Here is a 27,061-nt window from a genome sequence, read left to right on the forward strand (position 1 = left end):
CATTTATGGAATGTTGTCCCTCGATCAACATTATCATGATTTTTCACCATTGGCAGTCAGTAGAAGTAAACTTGATTTGGTCTACAAATCACTGTATCATACAGTTTCAAAGCTAGAAATTTGGGAATTAAAATTTTAAAAAAGAACACCTAAGAGCAAATGCTTTAATAACCTCAAAGTAACAAGAACTCTCAATTTCCTGAAATATACAGCTTATTTGCATGTATTTAATCCCTCTTTGAGAAAGAGAGTTAGAGAAGGAGTGAGGAATGGAGAGAGGGATTGGGGCTGGGAGGGAAAAAGTGAGGGAGAGGAACAGAGATAGGGAGGGAGAGAGATTGAGCTGTCAGAAGTTACTGCGATTCTTCTGACTCTGAGTGCTCTTCCATTGTGTATAACACTTTCACTGTAGAACAAATCTACATGAGTAATTAATCTTTAACTGGCTGAACAAACTCTTCCACAGGGCCATACCTTCTCTGACATTAGAGAAATTAACTACAAATAGACATATTTCACAAGTGCAGCATTTCATAAATGTTAGGGTAGAGTTCATTCTCTAAACCTGGGGTTGGTAAACTTCTGCAAAGGACTAGACTCCAAATATGTTTGGCTTTGTGGGCCAAGAGGTCTCTGTTGCAAATAGTCAACTCTGCCACTGTAGCATGAACATAGCCATAGGCACTATGTAATGGAACAAGGGTGACTGTTCCAAAAATATTTATGAACACTAAAACTTGAATTTCATATGATTTTCAACTGTCAAGAAATATTTTTTTGTTGATATTTAAAAAAAAAATTTCTTAGGTTTACAAGCTGCACAAAAACAGATGAAGGGCCAGATTTGGCCTGTGGGGCTTACTTAGTTTTCCAATCATAGTCTTAAGTAATAGAAGAGTAGAAACATCAAGTCTCCCATGAAGAGATGGGTGTATTGGATTGAATATTGGATTTGCCATTCCCTAGCTGTGTGACCTTAGATAAGTTATCTGACATGCTTAAAATCGTGTATGGTAATAGGTATTCCATAGAATTGTGAAAATTAAGTGAAGTACCATATGCATGTTTAGCATATGCAAGGTCACAGTGAGTAGAATTACTACTATAATGAAAGACTTTAGGAGTGCCACATAGCCTTCATTTTCTCCAAACCTCTGTCCTACACTGAAATTTATAGCAGGATTTTTTTTTCATTTATTTATTTTCAGCTTAATAGTATCATTATTTTTTCACCACACCCAGTGCTCCATGCAATCCATGCCCTCTATAATACCCACCACCTGGTACCCTGGATTTTTTTTTTTTTATTATTAAGACAGCATATATCAGGCCCAATCTTACAGTCATCCTGGAGTCCTTTCTCTCTCACCTTTCCCATTCAATTAATCAGTAAATCACATCTGCTCCACACTAGAAATTTTTAAAAAAATTTTTATTTATTTTTTTCTCAGCATACTATGGACTCTGAAAAACAATCTGAGGGTTTTGAAGGGGCGGGGCATGGGAGGTTGGGGGAACCAGGTGGTGGGCACAGATTGCATGGAGCACTGGGTGTGGTGCAAAAAACAATGAATACTGTTACGTGGAAAAGAAATAAAAAATTAAAAAAGAAAAAAAAAACTCACACACACACAAAAAAATTATTTATTTTTAAAATTTCTTTTCAGTGTTCCAGAATTCATTGTTTATGAACCACACCCAGTGCTCCATGCAATATGTGCCCTCCATAATATCCACAACCAGGCTCACCCAACCTCCTACCCCCTGCCTCTCAAAAACGCTCAGATTGTTTTTCAGAGTCCACAGTCTCTCATGTCCACGCTAGAAATTTATCTAGAATTTGACCACTTCTCTACAGCGATCCATGCCATAGTCAACTTTCACCTCATCTTTCTGCTCTGATACTTGCCCCCAGATGGCAGCATTTTTCACAGAGGTGCTTTTAAAATATATTCTCCAATCACTTCATTCCCCTGCTCAAATGTCTCTGATCATTCACTCCTAGGAAAATTCTAGGTTCTTACCAAATAAGCCCTCAGATCTCCTACACTCTTCCCTTTACTCCCTCAGCTCCAACCATAATGGCCTTACTATTCTTCAAATATGCCAATCTTGCTCTTTTTTCCCACCTAATATTTGTTGGTATTTCTTTCTGGAATATTCCTTCCCCAGATAACCAAGTGTTTTCAATTTTACTACTTCTTTCAGGTCTGTGCCCAAATACAACATTGTTGGAAATGCATTCTGTTACTCCTTAATTCTATTTTCTTACTTGGTGATTGCACTACTACCTCCTGCTATATTTCATATTTATTTGTAGGTTGAATCCCTCCTCCATGGGAATGTAAACTTACAAAAGCAGACTTTGCACATGTTGTTCACAATTATATCCTCAGTGTGCAGAACATTGCCTGGCACAGAGTAGTTTCAAATCTGTTAAGTGAATAAATAAATGAACTTTGGCTACTCTAAAAGATTTTGAAAAATGAGAGCTTTTGAGTATTGTTCTTACATTGATTTAGAATACATGTTTGAAACTGATGGCTACTGGATGGAGGGATGGGTTAAATGGTTGATGGGCATTAAGGAGGGCACTTGTATGAGCACTGGGTGTTGTATGTAAGTGGTGAATCACTAAATTCTACACCTAAAACTAATATTAACTGTATGCTAACTAACTGGAATTTAAATAAAAACTTGGAAAAACTTAAACATAAAAACATATAAATAATAGGAGTTTAATGAGAGTGAAGTTAATTTCTTTATTATCTAGGATTCTGGAGGTAGGTGTTTCAGGGCAATTCTCTATGAGGTGGTCCAGGTGACCAAGCTTCCTCTACTTTGTTGCTCATGATCCCAAAAGACTATTGTCTTTTTGTCTGAATGGTCCAAGGTAGCTCTTCTTTGAATGTATGTTCTAAGCAAGAGGAGGGAGGAAGGAGGAGGAAGTCCACACATAGACTTTACTTAAGGACACTTTCTATAAATCATACAAAACATTTCCATTCACTTCTCTTTTAAAACTTAATCACATGGAGCCTGCTTCTCCCTCTACATCTGTCTACCACTCCTCCCGCTTGTGCCCTCTCTCTCTTTCCTCTCTGTCAAATAAATAAATAAAATCTTTTTAAAAATTTTTAAAAAGCTATTTTGAGATAACTGAGACATTTTCCCAAATTTTCTCCTAAAAAAAAAAAATAGAGCAAGTGAGTGAGAGAGAAATACAAGTTTGTATTTTAAAATGTAATAATTTATTTTATTTGGACTTTATTTTTATTGATGTATAGTTACATCAGCCCAAACCTCTAGCACTGGAAACCAGGTATTAACATTTTTTATGTATTTTCTTTTCAGGTATTAACATTTTTAAAAACTTTCTGGGTTGATTCTAGTATGCAAACAATATTGAGCACAAATACTTTATTTAACCAGAAAATAAAGTTACACACACACACACACAAAATAAAACTTAATCACATGACTATGCCCAAGGGCAGGAAGTGGGGAATATGTAGAGTTTATTCTGGGGGGCCATCTCCCCACCTAAAAATCAGTGCTATATTTCTGTAAGGGAAAGAGGGCAAATAAATATTGGGAGAAACTAGTCTTGCACAGTTCTCTATATTTTTCTTACCCTCGTTCCAGAAAATGTAGCCAAGTTGAGGAGGCTCTCCCTACAGCCCCACTTCTTGGCCCAAGTGTTGGAGAACCAGTCTGGGCTATTGATATTCTTTTGCTAGAGTAAGATGCCAGTACATTGTCTTCTAGTTGAACCAAATTTATCAATTGGATTGATAATCATTTTTCTCAGATCTAGTTTCTAAGAAAATGAAAGCGTTTTCTGAATCTTTGAGACTACCCATCCTGGTTTCCACAACATGGTATCTGATATCCATTGAAATAGCCATTCAGGACCAGCTTAATGGATTTATGACCTGTGTAGAGATGCAGAGCCCTGCACTAGGCTAATGCTCTCTCATCTCCATCTTGAAATTCTTTATATTATCTTAGAATTTATCCTTTTGTAAGTGAAGTTCAAAGGGACAATGCAGCAGGTCTCTGAGAAGAGGTAGGTGGACATGTAACATGCAAGCAATTCCTTGCTACCCTGTCTATATATAGCATTGAAATGCCCATGAGGACAGAATTTCAGTGGACATGTGATGGAGAGGAATTCAGTGAGACTCAAAGCAAGTACAAGGTAAGTCCCCCCCCCCCCGCTTTTTATTTATTTGAGAGAGAGAGAGAGAGAAAGAGAGAGAATATGAGTGGTGGAGAGGGGGCAGAATCAGAGAGAGTGAAAGAGAAGCAGACTCCCCAGTGAGCAGGAAGCCCAGCTCGGGGCTGGATCCCAGGACCCGGAGATAATGACCTGAGCCAAAGGTAGATGCTTAACTGACTGAGCTACCCAGGTGTCCACAAGGTAAGTGTCTTGACAGAGTGACAGGCAGCAACCCCTAGGTCCTTCTCCTTCCTTACTTATTAGTCCTTCCTTACTCGTTAGTAAGCTAAAAGTAGAGAGTGTTGATAGAATATGCACTTATCAAGAAGTGAAGTAAAAAGTTGAGTTAATTTTATACAGTTTCTACCCTTGTGGTAAGAACAAAATATGTAGGCATGAGCAAACTTACAAAATACAAACTGTATGAATTCAATAATTCCTCACACAAATTAAGTACTCTCATATTTGCATTTAAAACTAGCTATGCACACTATAAAGATGAACAGTAAAATTCACACTGATAATTATAAATTTTAATTTTTCTTTACATAAAAGACATGTTAAGTAGCAAATAAAAAGCACTATTACACATCAAGAGAAAGACCACAGAAGACCAAGAGATGAAATGGAAAATAACACAACCCTGTCCATATCAAAGGGCATTTCACAGCCATGGTGTTACTCTTCCTTAAGTCTCTCTTCTTTTTATGGTCATTTTGTCCCCCATCTGAAATGCCTATGTGTCTCAAAGTTCTAGTGTCTTGAATTGAGAGCTGTTTTCAAATGTTCTGGCCATTCCCAAGCTCTGTAATACATCCAAATCCAGTAGTGTATTATCTTCCATCACTTTTTTGTTTCACTAGGAGTTTAATTGTTTATTTCTAGATGCAACATTTGTCCCATTTCCTTGCTTACTTTTCTATATGATGATCATAATGGAAATATTTAAAACTATCAGATCTTTGTACAGGACATTCCATTTCCAAGTCTGAGCTATGAGCCTAATCATCCAGGGAGGGAGAAGCAGACAGGTACCATGCAGAGAGGCCATTGTACAGCTTCATGTCCCAGGGATGACTTCTTTTTCTGAGGGCAGAGAGATAGAGGAGAGAGAGGGAGATGCAAGTGAGTGTGAGATAAATACCAGACTTTTTCAGAGAGAAAAGAACTTTATTATTTTATTATTATTTTTAAAGATTTTATTTATTTATTTGACAGACAGAGATCACAAGTAGGCAGAGGAGCAGGCAGAGAGAGAGGAGGAAGAAGCAGGCTCCCTGCTGAGCAGAGAGCCTGATGTGGGGCTTGATCCCAGGACCCTGGGAGGCAGAGGCTTTAACTCACTGAGCCACCCAGGTGCCTGAGAACAGAACTTTAAAAATTAATTATATTATTTGTGAATATATAATAAGACCAATTATTACAAATTACCTGGGCAAGAAAGTCTTACCCTGATAGAAAATAAGGAAGGAAATCCTGCCTTTCCTGGCTATGGTAGTTTAAGAGAAGAAGGAAGGTTATGGAGGTAGGTCAAATATTCTAGGGCATTTATCTTAAGGTTTTCTAGGAAAGCATCCTAGTTGGAAGTAGGGAGACTCCACACTCTCTCTCTACCCCTATCCCTTGCCTTCCTTTCTCAGTGTGGACTCAAGAAAGTGATAAATCGCCTCAGCAGTGGTTAGCCCAAGTTCATTTCTCTTAAACTCTGGAAAATATCAGCAGTCCCTGAAAGTCTCATACCTTTGGCTGTCCAAGATTCTGCATGATGAGGGTCCCAGGACTTGTAGCTACATGTATCAGAGCTTTGTTTCTCTTCTGGTGTGTTAGTGGGTAGGATAAGTAATGTAACCTTTATATTAAATATTCAGTTGTAATGTAACCTTATATTAAATATTCAGGAGAATACACTAGTAAGACTAGCAGGTTAGTAAGAGGGCTAAGTACGTTTGAAAATTGTTTTTAATAGATAATTGGTATGTTAAACACTTATGTTGCTCACTGTAAGGCTGTTTCCATTCAAACAAATGAAGATTTTAATCTATTTTCACTTTTTTTCTTCTACATGATTTTGAAAGGTACTCTGCCCTGAATTGGTTGTTGCTATTGAACTGTTCAGTAGACATTAGTCTGCAATACACACCTAAAATATAAGTTTAAGGAAGTCTGAATAGGGTCACCAGGGTAGCTCATTAGTTAAGCGTCTGCCTTTGGCTCAGGTCATGATCCCAGAGCCCTGGGATCGAGCCCCACATTGGGCTGCCTGCTCAGCAGGGAGTCTGCTTCTTCCTTTCCACTCCCTCTGCTTGTGTTCCTTCTCTTGCTGTATCTCTGTCAAATCAATAAATAAAATCTTTAAAAAAATAAAAGAAAGTCTGCATATATTTTGATTTAAGCATGTAGTGAATGCTGGGGTGGGTGATTGAGGCAACCACCCCCTACCCACTACCTCCCCCCCCCCCCAGCTCTCAGCTAAACCCGTTCTGGGAATTGCTCTTAGCCAAAAGGAGCCACTCTACCTTCCTTCCTGGAACAGTTCACAGTAGAGAACTGAAAATGTGGGTCCATCCTGACCAACACCCTTGCCTCCCAACACCCTTGCCTCAAGGCAGGACTATACTTTACAGGCCTTCTCAGCTCAGAGCTCCCTCTAGGACTGGACTACATTTCAGCTTCTCCCTCTGCTCAATCCTATTTCTTCCACTTCCCGACAGGTGTTGAGTCCTCATGGCACTCATCAGAAATTACCACACGTGTTTCTGTCAGAGTTCTTTCCCAGGGAAACTGACGTCCATCAGCTTTTGGAGACCCAGATTTGAAGAACCGTCCTATTAATATTTTAGTATGTTTTTTATGTCACTCAGAGGACTATTTTATTTGCCTGATCTCAGGAAGAGATAATTTTTGGTTGATCCTTTTGTTTTTTTCACATCACAGTAGAAGAGTATTTTTGGAAAACGTGAAAATAAATAAAACTCAGAACTCCTAGTTTTAAAATGTGTTGCCAGTGTAATCTTATATTTAGAAAATAAAAGATGTTATGTGTGTACTGTTTCTCTCTTTTATTAACTTTTAAAAACAAAGCAAAAAACATTAAGATAATGATTTGTGAAGAAAAGAGACTGAACTAAAAATAAAGTAGAAGAATTGGTAGTTGTCTGAACTTTATCACTCATCAAGTTAAATTATGGAAAATACTTCATATATAATAATATAATATATATTATATAAGTATTATTTTCTAAGATTGTAAGGTTCTATCATGCTTTCTAAGTTAACTGAAAGTTGGGAAAGTAACTAATGAAATACTGAAATACTGAGTATTTAAGGTCCTCTTTCTTCATACAAGTATATTTAATTTCACACTATATCATGAGGTAAGCATTATTATCCCAATTTTATAAGCAAGAGCACCACTTTCAGAAAATTTAAGTAGTTCTTCTAGATTACTGAAACAGTAAGTGGTGGAGTCCGAATTTAATTCAGCTTTGCCTCGTTTTAGGATTCTTGTCATGATCTAACTCTATAGTACGTTTCTAAACAAAAGAATAGCTGGATTGGACCACAGAGTCTGGTTCCAAATAAACAGTGGGAAAGAATGATGATTTTTCCTAGTTCAAAGTAGCTTTTATTTAGGTTTGCCCTAATAACAAAGTATAGAAGATATTCTTGAGGTAAGCATTCCAACCCAGCAACCAGGGCCTCCCTTGTTTTTCATGGAGACACACTAGAGGTCTGGTGGGTTAAGCAAGCTGTGAGATATCTGTCAGGTTGGAGGAGCATAGACCCGTGTGCCTGTTGCTTTTACATCAGCCATGTCAGCATTCAGTAAGCATGAACAACCTATACAACTATTTACAGCAATAATTCTGAAATCATGTTAAGTTTCTGAGCCTTGAAGTTCTCTGCCAGTAACGGGCATCGCGCCTTCACCTCACTCAGGCTCTCAGGGCATAGATATTTCCACATATTTGCTTGGGCTGGCTTGTCCATGGCCTCCCTCAAGAAGGCAGAACTCCGGAGCGCCTGGGTGGCTCAGTGGGTTAAAGCCTCTGCCTTTGGCTCAGGTCATGATCCCAGGTCCTGGGATTGAGCCCCGCATCGGGCTCTCTGCTCAGCGGGGAGCCTGCTTCCCCCTCTCTCTCTGCCTGCCTCTCTGCCTACTTGTGATCTCTGTCTGTCAAATAAATAAATAAAGTCTTAAAAAAAAAAAAGAAGACAGAACTCCTAATCATTTGGCAAAACTGTCACCACAGTAACAACAATTCACACACCAAATATAGCATTTGCATACATAAGTGACCTAAATTACACACAGCAATAAATTTCAGTACTCGAAGAGAATTTGCCCATAAAAGATTCAAATACATTAACCAGTCACAATGGCCCAGTTCTGAGGTGAAAAATGCACATAACGGAGAGGTTTTAAATTAGAAAATAACACAATACTACATGATTCCAGCTGCAGAAAAAAAGTTGTGAATAAGTTTAAGTTACCCAATCTAGAATCTAGTCAACACAAAGTAGGGATCTGAGGCAAATGAAGACAGAAAAGAAGTGATATCTCTGTACTGTCTTTCATAATTTCATATATAATTGTTTTATACATATATAATTCTACCTCTTACCATTAGAGATAGTAAGAACTAGAACAGTTTGGATCATTTAGATGATCTAGTTTTTTAAAAAACAGGCTTTTTTTAGACATATAATTAATATATAAAGAACTGCACATACTTAACGTGTACAATTTGATGAGTTTGGACATATGCCAACACCTGTGATACCATCACCACAATCAAGCTAATAGGCATATCTATCATCTCCCAAATTTCCTTGCATCCCTTTGTTTTTGTTTTCTCTGGGAGTTGTTTAATGGGTATAAAGTTTCAGTTATTCTAGATTAATAAGCACTAAATATCTATTTTATAATATAGTGCCTATAATTAACAATATGGTATTGCACATTTCAAAATATGCCTTTCTTTTTCTTTTATTTTTTTTTTAAGAATTTTATTTATTTATTTATTTGACAGAGAAATCACAAGTAGGCAGAGAGGCAGGCAGAGAGAGATGGGGAAGCAGGCATAGATCCCAGGATCCTGAGACCCTGAGACCCTGACCTGAGACAAAGGCAGAGGCTTACCCCACTGAGCCACCCAGGCACCCCAAAATATGCCTTTCTTAATTCACTATGTCAAGAAGGATAGAATATATATCTTTGAAGCCCATCTTTTTTATTTCTATTCCTGAAAAGGAATTAAGAGGGGCTCATAGTAAAAAACAGAACAATAAATGATTATTTGTATCTAAAAATTTTTCCCTAGTTATAAAAGTAATATATATCATATAGAAAGTTGGGAAAATTTTGAGGAACATAAAGACAATAAAGGGACGCCTGGGTGGCTCAGTTGGTTGGACGAATGCCTTCAGCTCAGGTCATGATCCTGGAGTCCCAGGATCGAGTCCTGCATCAGGCTCCCAGCTCCATGGGGAGTCTGCTTCTCCCTCTGACTGTCTCCTCACTCATGCTCTCTCTCACTGTCTCTCTCTCAAGTAAATACATAAAATCTTAAAAAAAAAAAAGACAATAAAGATTGCTCAGATTCTAATCACTAAAAGACAATTATTTTAATGATATAGTTAATTTCTTTCCTTCCTACTTTCCAGTTAGAGTAGGTAATACAGTCATATAATTCAAAAAGTCAAAAGAACGAAGAGCATTCCCCAGTCACATAAGCATGGTGGAGTTCTCTCACCTAGAAGCAACCAGTATATACTTCTTATGTATCTTTTGAAATCTCTCCAGAATAAAACAAATACATGTATTTTTCCCTTTTACTCTTTTAAGAAATAATTGCATACTATATATACTATTATGCAACTTGACTTTCTCACTTGACAATAGATCTTGGAGATCTTTCATAACACTTCACAAAAAGTTTTCTCATTTTCTTTGCTACTGCTGCTTCTCCAATTGTATGGACAAACCATAATTTCTCTGAGACATTTCTTTTTCATGAGTATTTATATTTTTTCAAGTTTTTTGCAACTGAAAAAGCAAAATAACCTATTTCTATGCCATTTTATACCTATGTGAGCATATATTTTGGATAATTCCTATTGTAAATTTATTAGGTCAAAAAAATTTTTTTTGTTATTGACAAATTAACCTCCAGTGAAGATTCTAAATCTCTTTCTTTTTTGACCCATATTTTCTTTTAAAATGAGTGATAGTAAATTTTATGTGTCAACTTGATAGGATCAGGGGTGTCCAGATATCTGATTATTTCTGAGGGTGTCTGTGAAGGTGTCTGTGGATGTATCTATGAAGAGCGTTTGAATTGCACTGAGTGGCATAAGAATTGGTAGACTCAGTAAAGAATATTGCACCCCCTCACTCCCAATGTGTGTATCATCTACTCCACTAAGGGCCTGAATAGAACAAAAAGGTGGAGGAAGGAAGAAATTGCCTCTTTCTTTTCCTGCCTCATTACTTCATTTGGGACGTCTCTTCCCATCTTTTCTTACTTTCTCACTGGGATTTATATCACTGGCTCTCCTAGTTCTCAGACTTTCAGACCTGGATTGAATTAAACTACTAGTTTTCCTGGGTCTCCAGCTTATAGATGGCAGATCTTGGGACTTCACAGCCTCCAGAATTGTGTAAACCAACTCATCAGAATGTTTCCTTCTATATCCTATTGGCTCTATTTCTCTGAAGAACCCTGACTTATATAGAATTTATTAAAATAAATATACTATATATTATATACACTATATATATATATTGTGCATACACACACACACACACCTTTATTTCCAGAAAAAAATGGCAGGATCACAGAATTTCTCTTAATAAATCAATAAGACACAGAAACAGCACAGGCACATGTGGTCATCAAACTAGAGAGGAGCAACATTTTTCTTTATGTTTTTTGGAAAATATCATTCAGAGACAGAAGTTTGCAGAAATCCTTAAGAGATCTTCTGCTTTCTCAGAAGCTGTGTTTGTCATTTCTCCTTTTGTCCACTACACAAAGACATACTGAGTGCCCGCTATGTGCTAGAATACTAGACCTGCGATAGATTTTGCAGGTGCAAGAGTGAGAGAGAAGAAAAAAAGCAAGTGGAAGATGTTGAGACAAAATTCTAATTTGTGACTAACACGTCTGCTTTGGAACCAAGCGGAACTGACGGTGAGGGGTGTGTGAGGAGGCAGCCCAAAAGGAAAGACATGGAAAGCTGCTCTAGAGTGGAAGTCCTGCTCCTCACAACAGGTAAGCTGTGAATCAGTGAAAGCTGGACACAGTGTCAATCACACTGGCCTATTTTTCTTTTTTTTTTTTTTTTAATTTTTTTAAAATTTTATTTATTTATTTGACAGAGAGAGATGACAAGCAGGCAGAGAGAGAGGAGGAAGCAGGCTCCTTGCTGAGCAGAGAGCCTGATGCGGGACTCGATCCCAGGACCCTGAGATCATGACCTGAGCCGAAGGCAGTGGCTTAACCCACTGAGCCACCCAGGCGCCCCTGGCCTACTTTTCTCTTGTTGAGAAAAAGGTAGAAGAGAAATTGGGGTTTAATAAGGGAAAATTATCTCTAAATAAAAGAAGTCTTGACAACTTGTGTGAAAAAAAAAAGAAGAAAATAAATTTAAAACCTTTGGAGGCAGAGGCTTCTAGGTTGCTCAGTAGGTTAAGTGTCTGCATATGCTCAGGACATGATCCAGGAGTCCTGGGATCGAGCCCTGCATCAGGCTCCCTGCTCATCTGGGAGCCTGCTCCCTCTCTCTCTGCCCCTCACCCCACTCGTACTCAATCTCTCTCTCTTTCTCTCAAATAAATAAATAAAATATTAAAAACAAAAACTTTTGGAGACATAGGTGGTACATGGAAAGTCCCTTGTAAAACCATTCTCTGCCTTAGCCTGAACTGGAAGAAGCCTTACGTTTTGTACTTTACCTCTGGTTAAGAGAAAAGTTTGGGATGTGGCTGGTGGATAATGGGCAGCACAATACTCCTTCAGGGCTAACAGTTTCTGGCAGTATCAAAAGTATCAAAGAACCACAGTTAAGATACATAATCAGGAAACAGAGGCCTTCCCCTCCCCTCAGTGCCCCTGCTCTAACTACAACAGAGGAATGAACTCTGGTGCAGTTCTTTAAACACAATCATAGATGTGAATGCAAAGACGAAAATCTATCAAATTCACCAATTGTTCCTGTGCATAGATAGGGGAACTTCCAAATCAGACAACAGAAAGGCAGAATACAGAATACAAAAAAGTTGAAGCAAAGGCATTAGGCTGGTTAATATAAATGAGACAAGATGATCAATTTCTTTGTTAAGCACGAAATGTGGTAGAGTCATGGGCATTTATCCATTTTATCCTATAGACAAAAGAAGGAAAACATGCTAGTCATCTACTGACTTGTTAGAACAATCTCTCAAGCACTCATACTATATAGGAGTATAGAAATGTCAAACATGACATTAAGAGAACATCAGATTATTGAGTAAGATAATTCATGAGAATTACAGGGCACTTTGGAGATTACTTTAAGAATATAGCAATGACTTCCAGAATCTTTGTTCACATTATTCTTCCAAGGGTAAGTTTATAATAATAAATAACAGAACAAGTTAGTATAGTTATAAATATTCACATAGGTTTCAATACCACATGAGCTCAGATCCTTTGAACATGTTTTATGACACAAGGGTGGTCATTCTTCTGCAGCTGCAGGGGAGAAAGCACCTCTCCTTCAACCAACTCTTTCAATTATGAAGATTTGGCATTTTATTTATTACTTAAAGCAAAACCAGGCCTGTGGAGCTCAATTTTGCTTGAAGAAACAGAGAAAAAGAATAACGTGACATCGTTAAATAACAGGGGAATAAGCTGAAGCTTATTATAATGAGAAGATGCAACTGGGCCTTGACAATAAGAGAGAATTAAGAAGAATCTCTGCATTATAAGTGGAAAACTAGAAGGCCCAAATAAATACGCAAATTATTTCTAGACTAAGTAGCCTTTAAGACAAATTGTGTGATTCAAGATAAACAGGATATTTTATTATTATGAAATGTTAATATTGACTTAAAAATTTCAACTTACAAATTGATAGAACTATTAAGAGAAACAGACAAATCCACATTCATAATGTGGTATTTTAATATAACCACTCAATAACCGATAGAGAAAAATAATTCTTATGACAAATGTCATAAGATTGAAACAATAAGCATATTTTCCCCAACATAATACAATGAGTTAGAAACTAACCTCAACCCAAGAAAACCTTCATATGCTTGGAAATTAAATATCTGAGTAAAACTCATGGATCAAAGAAGACATAGTTGAATTAAAAAAATAGTTCATGGGTGTCTGGGTGACTCAGTCAGTTAGGCATCCAATTCTTGATTTTGACTCAGGTCATGATTTTGGGGTCATGGGATAGAGCCCATGTCAGTCTCTGTGCTCAGCGTGGAGTCTGCTTGAGATTCTTTCTCTCCCTCTGCCTCTGCTCCTTCCCCTGCTCACACACACACTGTTTCTCTCTCTCAAAATAAAAATAAAAAAGTCTTTAAAAAAATAGTTTGAACCAAGCAATAATTAAAGTAGTACATATAAAAACTTATAAGATTAAGCTAAAAGAATATGTCAGGGACAATTATGGCATAAGATATTCATACTAGAAAAAGGCTAAAAATTAATAAACTAAGAATATAATTTAAGAAATTTTTAAAAAGGCGCACCTGGGTGGCTCAGTGGGTTAAGCCATTCCCTTCAGCTTCGGTCATGGTCTCAGGGTCCTGGGATCAAGCCCCACATCAGGCTCTCTGCTTAGCAGGGAGGCTGCTTCCCCCTCTCTCTGCCTGCCTCTCTGCCTACTTGTGACCTCTCTCTGTGTCAAATAAATTAATTAATTAAAAAAAAGAAATTTAAAAAAGAACAAAACAAACCCAAAGAAAGTAGAAGAAAGAACAAGTTAGAAATAAGAACAGAGGCCGATTAAACAGAAAACACAGAATCAATAAAACAAAAGATCGATTTTTCAAAGACCCTAATAAAATTAATGAACATCTGATGAGATCAATAAAGGAGAATGACAGGACAAATAACATCAGAAAAAAAAGAACATTATCATAAAAGCTAGAAATATTAAATACAGAATAAAAAGTCATTATGAACAATCTTATGCCATTGAATTTGAAAGTATAGACTAAAGGAAAAAATTTTATCAAAGTGCAATTTACACAAACTGCTTTTTCAAGAAGAAATAGAAAAACCAAATGGTTTTAAAACTTAAATGATCTTTCAGTGCAGTTGAAAAAATTGAATCAAGGAAAAATTGGGGACTTAGATGGCTTCACATTAAATTGCCACAGTGAAGGAATAAATAACTCTGAACTATTCTGATATTATAGACAAACTCTTTCAGAGAATAGAAAAAGAGAGAACACTACTTATCTCACTTCATGAGGCTAGCATAACCTTGATAACAAGGAAGAAAAATTATAGTCCAATTTCACTTGTGAACACAGATATAAAAATTGTAGCAAAAGTATCAGCAAATTAATCCAGCAATATGTAAAGAATATAAAACACCATGACGGTGATAGCCAACCTCCAAGATGGTCCCCAGTGATTCCCACCTCTAGGTAGTTCTCTCCCAACACTGGATCAAGGTAGGTGTATGTGACCAATAGAATACAGCAGATATGAAGGTATATCGCTTCTGAGATGTGGTTATCAAAGATGTAGAGTCTCTTTCATAAAGAACAGCACAACAAATAGCCATACTAAGAGATAAGATAGAAACAGCAGTTTTTGAAAAATATCTGGTGTATACAGGAAGGAGACCTATTTACTAATCTCAGAGCATGTGCTTGTGGGGCAGGGATCTTTGGGACACTTCTCCAAGAACAAAAGAGCTGGTGGGTGCCATTTCCCAGCCCCAACCACAAGCCTAGATACATGGATACCTGTGGGCACCATATTGTCCAAACACTCTCCACCTAGTGCTAACAGCATGCCCTGCCCCTGCATGCTTCTGCAGATCTGCCCCCTTCAACCTACTTAGCCTTGGCAGTAGTTTCCTCCTCTCACTCCACAGAAACTGTGGCTGCAACTCCCCACCTGCAGTGGCCTGTGTGGCCCTTCTTGGTTCAGCATGCCATACGCACAAATTCTCCTGTGGACCTGCCCCCACCTTTAAACATGTCCTTGGCCAGAGCCCATCCAAAGTGGCCCCTAAGCCTGGCAGTATGCAGGCAGACTACTGCCTGGGGACAGAGAAATATAACACACAGCAGTCTGACTCTGACCCCAGCAGTGGGGTGGAAGCAAACATAATTTCTGACTACAGGCCCCACCCACCAAAAAAACCTTCTTAGGGACAACAAAGAGAAAGCACCCTGCAGTCTGAACTACTGACTCTCTGGCAGATGCCTTGTTGGACTCAACTCAAGTCTAAGTCAGCCGCAGAGTGGCCCACTAACAACATAGGGACAAAACCTTGCTCACAACAGGCAAAGAGAGCCACTGCAGACAAGACTGAAAGCAAATGCAACTCAGCCACAAATATGTAACACACATAGGAGACATCCCTAAAGTGCCATGTTCTGGTTAACAGGGGACATTGCACTGCAGGGCACTACAGGACCTTTTTTTCATAAGCCATTATTTTCAAGAGCAGGAGACTTGGATGACTTTCCTAATACCAAAACAGACACAGAGAATTAGACAAAATAAGAAGACAGAGGAATATGTCCCAAATGAAAGAATAGGACAAAGTCACAGTAAGAGAGCCAAACAAAACAGTGATAAGTAATATGTCTGACAGAGAATGTAAAGTAATGGTCATAAAATAATTCACTGGACTTGAGAAAAGAGTGGAGAACATCAGTGAGACTCTCAACAAAGAGAAAATATAAAAAAAGAACAAATCAGAGATGAAGAACTCAACTGAAATTAAAAATATACTAGATGGAGGGGCACCTGGGTGGCTCAATTGGTTGGGGGGTCTGACTCCTGATTTCAGCTTAGGTCATGATCTCATGGTCACAGGATCAAGCCCTGTGCCATTGGGCTCCCCACTCAGTGGGAGTTTGCTTGATATTCTCTCTCCTCTGCCTCTACCCGCCTCCCACTTAAGCTCACAATCTCTCTCCCTCTTTCTATAATAAATTAATAAATCTTAAAAAAAATACACTAGATAGAATAGATAGTAGACTAGAGGAAGCAGAAGAACAGATCAGTGACCTAAAGAACAGAGTAATGGAAAGTAAGCAAGGTGAACAGGAGAAAGAAAATAATAATGATAATAATAATAATAATAACAACAACAACAAATGAAAACAGCTTAAGGGAACTAGTGACACCATCAAGTGAAATAACATTCACATTATAAGGATTTGAGGAGAAGACAGAGAAAAGGGGGTATAAATTTAGAAATAATAGCTGAAAACTTCCCAAATATGGAGAAGGAAACAGAAATCCAAATCTAGGGGGCAGAGAGAGCCTCCCCAAAAATCAACCCAAGGAGGTTCACACCAGGACACATTGTGATTAAAATGGCAAAGAGTTGGGATAAGGAGAAAAAAATTAAAAGCAGCAAGAGAAAAGAAAATAGTTACATATAAGGAAAACCCTATAAAACTATAAAGCTATTTATTCAGCAGAAACTTTAGAGACCAGGGGCATCTGGATGTCTCAGTTGGTTAAAAGTCTGCCTTCAGCTCAGGTTATTATCTCAGGGTCCTGGGATCAAGCCCTGAGTCAGGATCCCTGTTCAGCAGTGAGTCTGCTTCTTCCTCTGCATGCCCCCCAAAAACTGCTTGTGCTCAGTCTCTCGCTCCCTCAAATTAAAAAAAAAAGAAAAAAGAAAAGAAAACCTAAAAAAAAAAAGAAAGAAACCTTAGAGGCCAGGTGGGAGTGGCATGATATATTCAAAGTGCTGAAAGAAAAAAAAGAACTTGCAGCCAAGAATATTCTATCTAGCAAGGCTATCATTCAGAATACAAGGAGAGATAAAGAGTTTCTTAGGCAAACAAAAATTAAAGGAGTTCATCACCACTAAACCAGCCTTACAAGAAATGTTAAAGGGGAGTCTTCAAGTGGAAAGGAAAGATTATAAGAGTAAGAGAAGTAGGAAGCACAAAAGCAGTAAAATTAAGTATATGTATAAAAATCGGCCAAGGAATTCACAGAATAAAATGATGTAAAGTATCACACCATATACCTAAAACATGGAGGGTGAGGAGTAAAGAATGAGTTCAAGCTTAAATGACATGAACTTAATATAGAATGCTATATGCATAAGATGTTATATATAAACCTAAAGGTAATCACAAATCAAAAACTGGTAAGAGATGTGCAAAAATTAAAAAGAAAAGAATCCAAGTATATCACTAAAGAAAGCCAGCAAACTATGAGGGAAGAGAGCAAGGGAAGAAAGAGACAGAAAAATGACACCCCCCATAAAAAAATTAACAAAATGGCAGTAAATACATACCTATCAATAATTACTTTGAACGTAAATGGATTAAATGCTCCAAGCAAAAGACACAGGGTGATGGAATGGATGAAAAAGCAAGATCCATCTACATGCTGCTGGCAGGACACTCATTTCAGATCTAAAGACACATGTAGACTGAAAGTAGGGAATAGAAAAGCATTTATCATGCAAATGGAAGTGAAAAGAAAGTCAGGGTAGCAATGCTTATATTGGATAAAATAGACTTTAAAAACAAAGACAATAAAAAGTGACAAAGGAGGATACTATATAATCATAAAGGGAATAATCTAACAAGAAGATAGGACAATTGTAAATATTTGTTCACCCAAAATGGGAACATCCAAATATATAAAGCAACTAATAAAAAATGTAAAGGAAGCAATTGATAGTAATACAATAATAGCAGGGGGTTTTAACAGCTCACTTAACATCAATGGATAGATCATTCAAACAGAAAATCAGCAAGAAGACAGTAGTTTTGAATAACACATTGGGCCAGATGTACTTAACAGATATATTCAGAAGATATCATCCTAAGTAACAGAAAGCACATTCTTTTCAAGAGCACAAAGGACATTCTCCAGAATAGGCCACATACTAAGCCACAAAACAAGTCCCAACAAATAAAAAAGTCTAAAGTCATATTATGCATCTTATCTCAACATAATACTATGAAACTAGGAATTGCCCACAAGAAAAACTCTGGAAAGAACATAATACGTGGAGGTTAAATAACGTGCTACTAAACAATGAAAAGGTCAACAAAGAAATCAAAGAGGAAATAAAAAAAATACATGGAGACAAATGAAAATGACAACACAATGTCCCCAAATATTTGGGATGCAGCAAAAAGCTCTCCTAAGAGGGAAGTTTATAATAATACAAACCTATTTCAAGAAGCAAGAAAAATCTCAAATAACCTAACCTTACATCTAAAGGAGTTAGAAAAAGAACAACAAAACCCAAAACCAGTAGAAGGAAGGAAATAACAAAGATTAGAGCAGAAATACATGATACAGAAACTTAAAAAAAAAAAAAAAAAAGACCAAAAACCCCAGGTCAGTGAAATCAGGAGCTGGTTTTTAAGATCAACCAAATAGATAAAACTTCAGCCAGACTCATAAAAAGAAAGAGTGTGAGAGAGGACTCAAATAAATAAAATCAATAAGGAAAGAGGAGAAATAACAACACTACAAAAATACAAAGGATTCTAACAGAATATAATGAAAAATTATATGCCAACAAATTGGACAACCTAGAAGAAATGGATAAATTCCTAGAAACATATAATCTCCCAAAACTGAAACAGGAAGAAATAAAAAATTTGAACAGACTGATTACCAGCAATGAAATTGAATCAGTAATCAAAAAACTCCCAACAAGCAAAAGTCTAGGACCAGATGGCATCACAGGTAAATTCAACCGAACTTTTAAATAAGAATTAATATCCATTTCAAACTATTCCAAAAGATAGAGGAGGAAGGATATCTTCCAAATTCAACCTATGAGATCAGCATTACCATGGAATAACACATTGTGCAAAAATTACCAAAACCAGATAAAGGCACTGCAAAAAAAGAGAACTATAAGACAATATCTCTGATTAACATAGATGAAAACCCCTCAACAAAATATTAGCAAACCAAACCCAACAATACGTTAAAAAGAGTATTCACCACAATCAAGTAGGATTTCTTCCCAGGATGAGGGTAGTTCAATATTTGCAAATCAATCAATGTGACATATCACATTAATAAGAGAAAGGGTGAAAATCACATGATCATTTTAATAGATGCAAAAAAGCATTTGGCAAAGTAAAATATCCATTTATGATAAAAATATCCATTTATGATAAAACCCTCATCAAAGTAGGTCAAGAGAACATATGTGAACATAATAGAGCCTGCATATGAAAAACCCACAGCTAACACTATACTCAATGGTGAAAAACAGAAAACTTTCCCCCCAAGATCAGGAGCAAGGCAAAGATGTACAATTATCACTTTTTCCAACATAGTACTGGAAGTCCTAGCCACAGCAATCAGACAAGAAAAAGAAATAAAAGGCATCCAACTATGAGAGACTGTGAACTCTGAGAAACAAATTGAGGATTTTTGAGGAGGGAGGGTGAAGGGTTGGGTGAGCCTGATGGTGGGTATTAAGGAGGGTACATATTGCATGTAGCACTGGGTGTGGTGCATAAACAATGAATGCTGGAACACTGAAAAGAAATAAAATAGGCATCCAATTAGGTAAGGAAGAAGTAAAACTTTCACTATTTGCAGATGACATGATACTATATATAGAAAATCCAAAAGATACCATGAAAACAGTACTAAAACTGATAAATGAATTCAGTAAGGTCACAGGACACAAAACCAATATACATAATTTCATTGCTTTTCTATACACTAATAGTAAAGCAGTGGAAAGAGAAATTAAGAAAACAATCCCTACCATTGCACCAAAAATAATAAAATACGTAGGAATAAACTTAACCAAGGGGATGAAAGATCTGTACGCTGAAAACTGTAAAACACTGATGAAAGGAATTGAAGTTGACACAAATAAATGGAAATCTATTCCATCATCATGAATTGGGCAAATTCATTACAAGGTTCATACTACCCAAAGCAATCTACAGATTTAAGGCAATTCCTATCAAAATACAAACTATTTTCACAGAAGTAGAACAAATAATCTTTTTTTTAAAAGATTTTATTTATTTACTTGACAGAAGAGAGAGAGAGCACACAACAGGGGGAGCAAGGAGAGAGAATCAGCATAGGGAGAGAGAGAAGTGGGCTTTCTCTTCTATCATGACCTGGGCTGAAGGCAGATGCTTAACTAAGCCACCCAGGCACCCTAGAACAAAGAATGTTAAAATTATATAAAAACACAAAAGATCTTGAATAGCCAAAGCAATCTTGAAAAAAGAAGAACAAAACTGGAGGTATTATAGTCTCAGATAGCAAAATAAACTACAAAATATACTGTAGTAATCAAAACACTATGATAGTGGCACAAAAGGAGACACATAGATCAATGGAACAAAATAGAGAGTCCAGAAATAAACCCACAATTATATGGGCAATTAGTCTTCAACAAGGGAGGCAAGAATGTACAATGGGAAAGGGACAGTGTCTTCCACAAATGGTGCTGGAAAAGCTGGACAGTTATATGTAAAAGAATGGACTACTTTCTTACAGCATACACAAAAATAAACTCAAATGGATTAAAGACCTGAATGTGAGATCTGAAACCATTAAAATCCTCGAAGAGAACATATGCAATAATTTAATTGACGTCAGCTGTAGATTTTTCTAGATATGTCTCTTGAGACAAGGGAAATCAAAGCAAAAATGAACTATTGGGATTATATCAAAACAAAAATCTTCTGCACAGCATGGAAGCAACTGACAAAACTAAAAGACAATCTACTGAATGGGAGAAGATATTTGCAAATGTCTTATCAGATAAAGGGCTGGTATCCAAAGTCTATAAAGAACTTACCAAACTCAACACCCAAAAAACAAAAAACCAGTCAAGAAATGGGCAGAAGACATGAACAGATATTTTTCCAAAGAAGACATGCAAATGGCCAACAAACACATGAAACAATACTTACATCACTCATCATCAGGAAAATTGAAATCAAAACCACAATGAGCTTTATTCTTCTACATATAGCTCTCCAATTTTCCCAGCACCATTTATTGAAGAGACTGTCTTTTTTCCACTGTATATTTTTTCCTGCTTTGTCAAAGATTATTTGACCATATATTTGAGGGCACATATCTGGGCTCTCTACTCTGTTCCACTGGTCTGTGTGTCTGTTTTTATGCCAGTACCATGCCGTCTTGATGATCACAGCTTTGTAGTAAAGCTTGAAATCAGGCAATGTAATGCCACCAGTTTTGTTATTCTTTTTCAACATTTCCTTAGCAATTTGGGGTCTCTTCTGATTCCACACAAATTTTAGGATTATTTGCTCCATCTCTTTGAAAAATACCGGTGGAATTTTTATCAGAATGGCATTAAAAGTATAGATTGCTCTAGGCAGGATAGACATTTTAACAATGTTTATTCTTCTGATCCAAGAGCATGGAATGGTCTTCCATCTTTTTGTGTCTTCTTCAATTTCTTTCATGAGTGTTCTGTAGTTCCTCAAGCACACATCCTTTCCATCTTTGGTTAGGTTTATTCCCAGGTATCTTACTGTTCTTTGTGCTATAGTAAATGGAATCGATTCTCTAATTTCCCTTTCTGTGTTTTCATTGTTAGTGTATAAGAAAGCAACTGATTTCATTGCTTTCACAAGAAAGCAACCGATTACATTGACTTTGTATCCTGCCACATTACTGAATTGCTGTATGAGTTCTAGTAGTTTGGGGATGGAGTCTTTTGGGTTTTCCATATAAATTATCATGTCATCTGTGAAGAGAGAGAGTTTGACTTCTTCATTTCCAATTTGGATACATTTTATTTCTCATTGTTTTCTGATTGCTGTTGCTAGGACTTCTAATACTATGTTGAACAAGAGTGGTGAGAGTGGGCATCTTTGTCATGTTCCTGATCTCAACGGGAAGGCTGTGTGCTTTTTCCCATTGAGGATGATATTTGCTGTAGGTTTTTCATAGATAGATTTTATGAAGAATGAAACTCAACCATTCTCTTACACCATACACAAAGATAAACTCAAAATGGATAAAAGACCTCAACGTGAGATAGGAATCCATCAAAATCAGAGGAGAACATAGGCAGCAATCTCTTTCGTATCAGCCACAGCAACTTCTTTCAAGATATGTCTCCATAGGCAAAGGAAACAAAAGTGAAAATGAACTTTTGGGACTTCATCAAGATCAAAACCTTCTGCTCAGCAAAGGAAACAGTCAACAAAACAAGGAGGCAACCCACGGAATGGGAGAAGATATTTGCAAATGACAGTACAGACAAAAGGCTGATATCCAGGATCTACAAAGAACTTCTCAAACTCAACATACACAAAACAGATAATCATGCCAAAAAATGGCATGATTGTGTATGTTGAGTTTGAACAGACACTTCTCCAATGAAGACATACAAATGGCTATCAGACACATGAAAAAATGTTCATCACTAGCCATCAGGGAGATTCAAATTAAATCCACATTTAGATACCATCTTATACCAGTTAGAATGGCCAAAATTAGCAAGACAGGGAACAACGTGTGTTGGAGAGGATGTGGAGAAAGGGGAACCCTCTTGCACTGTTGGTGGGAATGCAAGTTGGTGCAGCCAATTTGGAGAAAATGTGGAGATTCCTTAAGAAATTAAAAATAGAGCTTCCCTATGACCCTGCAATTGCACTACTGGGTATTTACCCCAAAGATACAGAGGTAGTGAAAAGAAGGGCCATCTGTACCCCAATGTTCATAGCAGCAATGACCACAGTTGCCAAAATGTGGAAAGAACCAAGATGCCCTTCAACAGACGAATGGATAAGGAAGATGTGGTCCATATACACTAAGGAGTATTATGCCTCCATCAAAAAGGATGAGTACCCAACTTTTGTAGCACCATGGATGGGACTGGAAGAGATTATGCTGAGTGAAATAAGTCAAGCAGAGAGAGTCAATTATCATATGGTTTTACTTATTTGTGGAGCATAAGAAATAACATGGAGGACATGGAGAGATGGAGAGGAGAAGGGAGTTGAGTGAAATTGGACGGGGGGGATGAACCACGAGAAACTAAGGATTCTGAAAAACAATCTGAAGTTTATGAAGGGGCAGGGGTGGGAGGTTGGGGAAGCATGGTGGTGGGTATTATGGAGGGCATATATTGCATGGAGCACTGGGTGTGATGCATAAACAATGAATTCTGTTACACTGAAAAGAAATTAAATAAAAAAACTAAATAAAAACCACAATGAACTATCACCTTATACCTGTCAGAATGGCTAACATAAAGAAACACAAGAAACAGTAAGTGTTGGCAAGGATGTAGAGAAAAAGGAACCCTTGTACACTGTTGGTGGCAATGCAAACTGGTGCCACCACTGTGGAAAACAGTATGAAGATTCCTCAAAAAGTTAAAAATAGAATTACCATATGATCCAGTAATCCCACTACTGGGTATTTACCCAAAGAATACAAAAGCACTAATTCAAAAAGATACATGCACCGCTATGTTTACTACGGCATTATTTACAATAGCCAAATTATGGAAGCAGCCCAAGCCTTCTTCAATAGATGAATGGATAAAGAAGAAGGGTGTAGATATATACAAAGGGAAGTATTACTCAATCACAAACAAGAATGAAATCTTGCCATTTGCAACAACATGGACGGATCTAGAGGGTATAATGGTAAGCGAAATAAGTCAGTGAGAGAAAGACAAATACCACATGATTTCATTCATTTATGGAATTTAAGAACAAAACAAAGAAAAAAGAGACAAACGAAAAAAACCAGACTCTTAACCATAGAGAACCAACAGATGGTCACCAGAGGGAAGAAGGGTAGGGGAATGGTGAAACAGGTGAGGCAGATTAAGACCACACTTATCATGATGAGCACTGAGTAATGTACAGAATTGTTGAACCACTTTATTGTGTACTTGAAACTAATATTACACTGTAATTAACTATACTAAATTTTTTTTAAAGCATAAAAAAATTTAAAACTTTTACATAGCAAACAATTCCATGTTTTTAAAAAGAGTGAAAAAAACAAGCCAAAGAAATTTTCCAAACTCAATGTCAGCATCTGCTTCTGGAGAGTCTAACCTGTGACATACTATTTATTATATTTCAAAGTAAGCAAAACAATATACAGTATTATCTGTAGTAAATGTTTATAGAATATAATTCAGAATGGTAGTGTTGTGGAGGGTAGAAATAGACTTCAAAAGAAGTGGTCTTTGAAGTTCAAAAGTATCTGTAATACTTTATTTCTTAAGCCATTGGTGGGTGGGCATCAGTATATATATATTATATTATTCTTTGTATATTTGGTATTTAAAAAATAAATGAAAGATTATGAAAAATTAAACTGTCAGATTTATAATTGCTTAGAAATCAAAGAAAAAATAAAAGTCATCATTTTGTATTTTAACACACAAGTATTAGATTTATAAATAAAACATCAATATCTGTAAGTTGGATTTGCAGGCTTGAATAAACTGAGTATGAATTAAATCACAGTAATTGTGAATATGTCATTCTGGCCCACAGCCTCTTTTATACATTAAAAACTCACTGAAAAAGATTTCTCCTCTTTATAAATGAAATATATCTCTAACTTCTCTAACTCATGAGACCCACCAGTCTACTTATTGCAAAGTCATTAAGATGAGCTGAGTTAATTAATTTCCAAAACTGATTCATATTTTATATATTAATCAACCTTCAGTAGTTAGAATTACATATACATTTTATCACTCCACAAATATTAAATGCCTTTTTATGCCAGGAACTACTTTCAGATGATATGGATAAGCATGAACAAGAAACACAAAGTGCTCTTAAATCATTAGCATGATTTGTTTTTAAAGTATCTTCTTACATATCTAACTGTTAATATCTGACTCAGGCAAAATAATTGCTAATGTCTGACTCAGGCAAAATATTTCCATTTAAGTAGTCAAGCTATTAGAGCTTAAATAGTATACTGGGGGCGGGGGACCCCCTCAAGGACCACACAGAAAATTAAGGAGTTAATTCTGGTTCTGTTCCATGTGGTAATGGAATTTTTTCTTCCAGACTATTTGCACATGTCGATTTCACATAAAGCACCAAAGATTATAAATTTGGAATCAAAGGTTTCTGAACATAAAAGTTAACTACCCAAATCTTTAAACACATTTAAACCTGCACAAGGTCCAGACAAGGAAAAATTCATAAACAGCAATATTTATTGAAGTAGTAACAAAAATTATGAGAAACCACCTAGTCACCTTAAAATAGAGCACAATACTCCTAGTTTTCTGAGGTTGTTGCTGTTCTCTAACTGTACTTACCATCAGTAACACTTTCCATTTTAAGGTTTTTGTAGTACTTTCTTTATTTTTAAAAAAGCTGGAGAACTCAAAGCCAAAGTCCTTTAATTTCTCAAAATCATGAGTGACTAAATTTTTTTAACTTTGGAATGTAGAAAAGATGTCACAGGAATTTGAGGTTGATGTACAAATTTGGTTACTTAATATTGACCAATGTCATGTAAAACTAAACATTTTAGTAAAACAACCCTTTGAGTAATTTAATATCTCCCAATAAACAATAAAAACCTAAACTGAGTTTTGTTATTTTTTCCCCTTAATTGTTAAAATAGTCAGACTCATGGAGTAATAATAGTTTTGCATCTATACATTTCAATCCATATACTAAATATACTATACTTATATTTATTTCTTGGCTATTTTCATAGTTATTCATACAGCATATACATATTGGGTGCCAATTATGCACCAGGTACTTTTCTAGGCCCTGAAGTGAGCAAATACAGATATGATTCCTGTCTTCATTTAACTTCTAGTTAAGTAGGGCAGAGAGACATTTGTTAAATGATCACCAAGCCAATATAGTAGGACTATAACAAGAGCTAAGAAAGATAGTTACATAGTACTAGTCATAGTCTGTAGAGGGGTGTCTGTTCTGGTCAGAGAAACATATCAGGGCAGGCTTCTTAGAAGAAGCGGCCCTTGAGTGGAGACTTGAAAAGCTTCTGGAGTTAATTAGGAAAAGAGGGGAGGGGAGAGGACAGAGGGTCCTAAGTGCGTGTGTAGGCTCTGCGGCTGGAGCCCAGTTTGAGGTTCTCAAAGACACAGAATCAGCAGTAGCCTGTGCCAGACGAGACCCAGGAGGTAGGTAAGGACCAGATCATACGGGCCTTGCCGGCCACAGTAAAGTGCTTGTCTTTCTCCTCACATGTGTGCATCTGCGAACACTCCTTCTGTCTGCAATGTGGAGAACAGATGGGAGAGGGAGCAGAGTGAAGAGAGCAAGAGGCCAATTAGGAGCTTATGCCAACAGTATGAGGGAGGCAACGGGGCTGGTGCTGGTGGTGGAAATAAATACTTTGGAGGTGGAGCTGGCAGGACTACGTGATGATGAGAAGACGATAAGAAATCTGAAATGGATTTGTGGTCAGGAGTGTTAATAGTGAAATATAATTAATTATACAATTAGAGCCAAAAATGAAATCCTATCAAGTGTAATTAGCACACATACATCTTAGGGTTAGAAGGCTCAATAACGATCTGAGGTGGCATTATTTCTGTAAAAATGACTTGGGCCACATAGTGACGTTTGAGTTTGCAAGTTCCTTCATTAAAGAA

The 27,061-nt window shown here is 36.9% G+C and overlaps 1 long non-coding RNA gene across 4 annotated transcripts in view; it reads right to left on the reverse strand.

The window, feature by feature from the left end:
- Positions 1-4,354: 4,354 nt before the first annotated feature.
- The window catches only part of LOC116594322, a 191,652-nt gene continuing 168,945 nt past the window's right edge, over positions 4,355-27,061 (reverse strand). For all 4 annotated transcript variants that reach the window (XR_004287158.1, XR_004287159.1, XR_004287161.1 and 1 more), the window contains one exon: positions 4,355-5,308. This is a non-coding gene — a long non-coding RNA (uncharacterized LOC116594322). The remainder of the gene's footprint in view (positions 5,309-27,061) is intronic.

This window comes from Mustela erminea, chromosome 6 (genome assembly GCF_009829155.1).
Source record: "Mustela erminea isolate mMusErm1 chromosome 6, mMusErm1.Pri, whole genome shotgun sequence".
Lineage (NCBI taxonomy): Eukaryota > Metazoa > Chordata > Mammalia > Carnivora > Mustelidae > Mustela > Mustela erminea.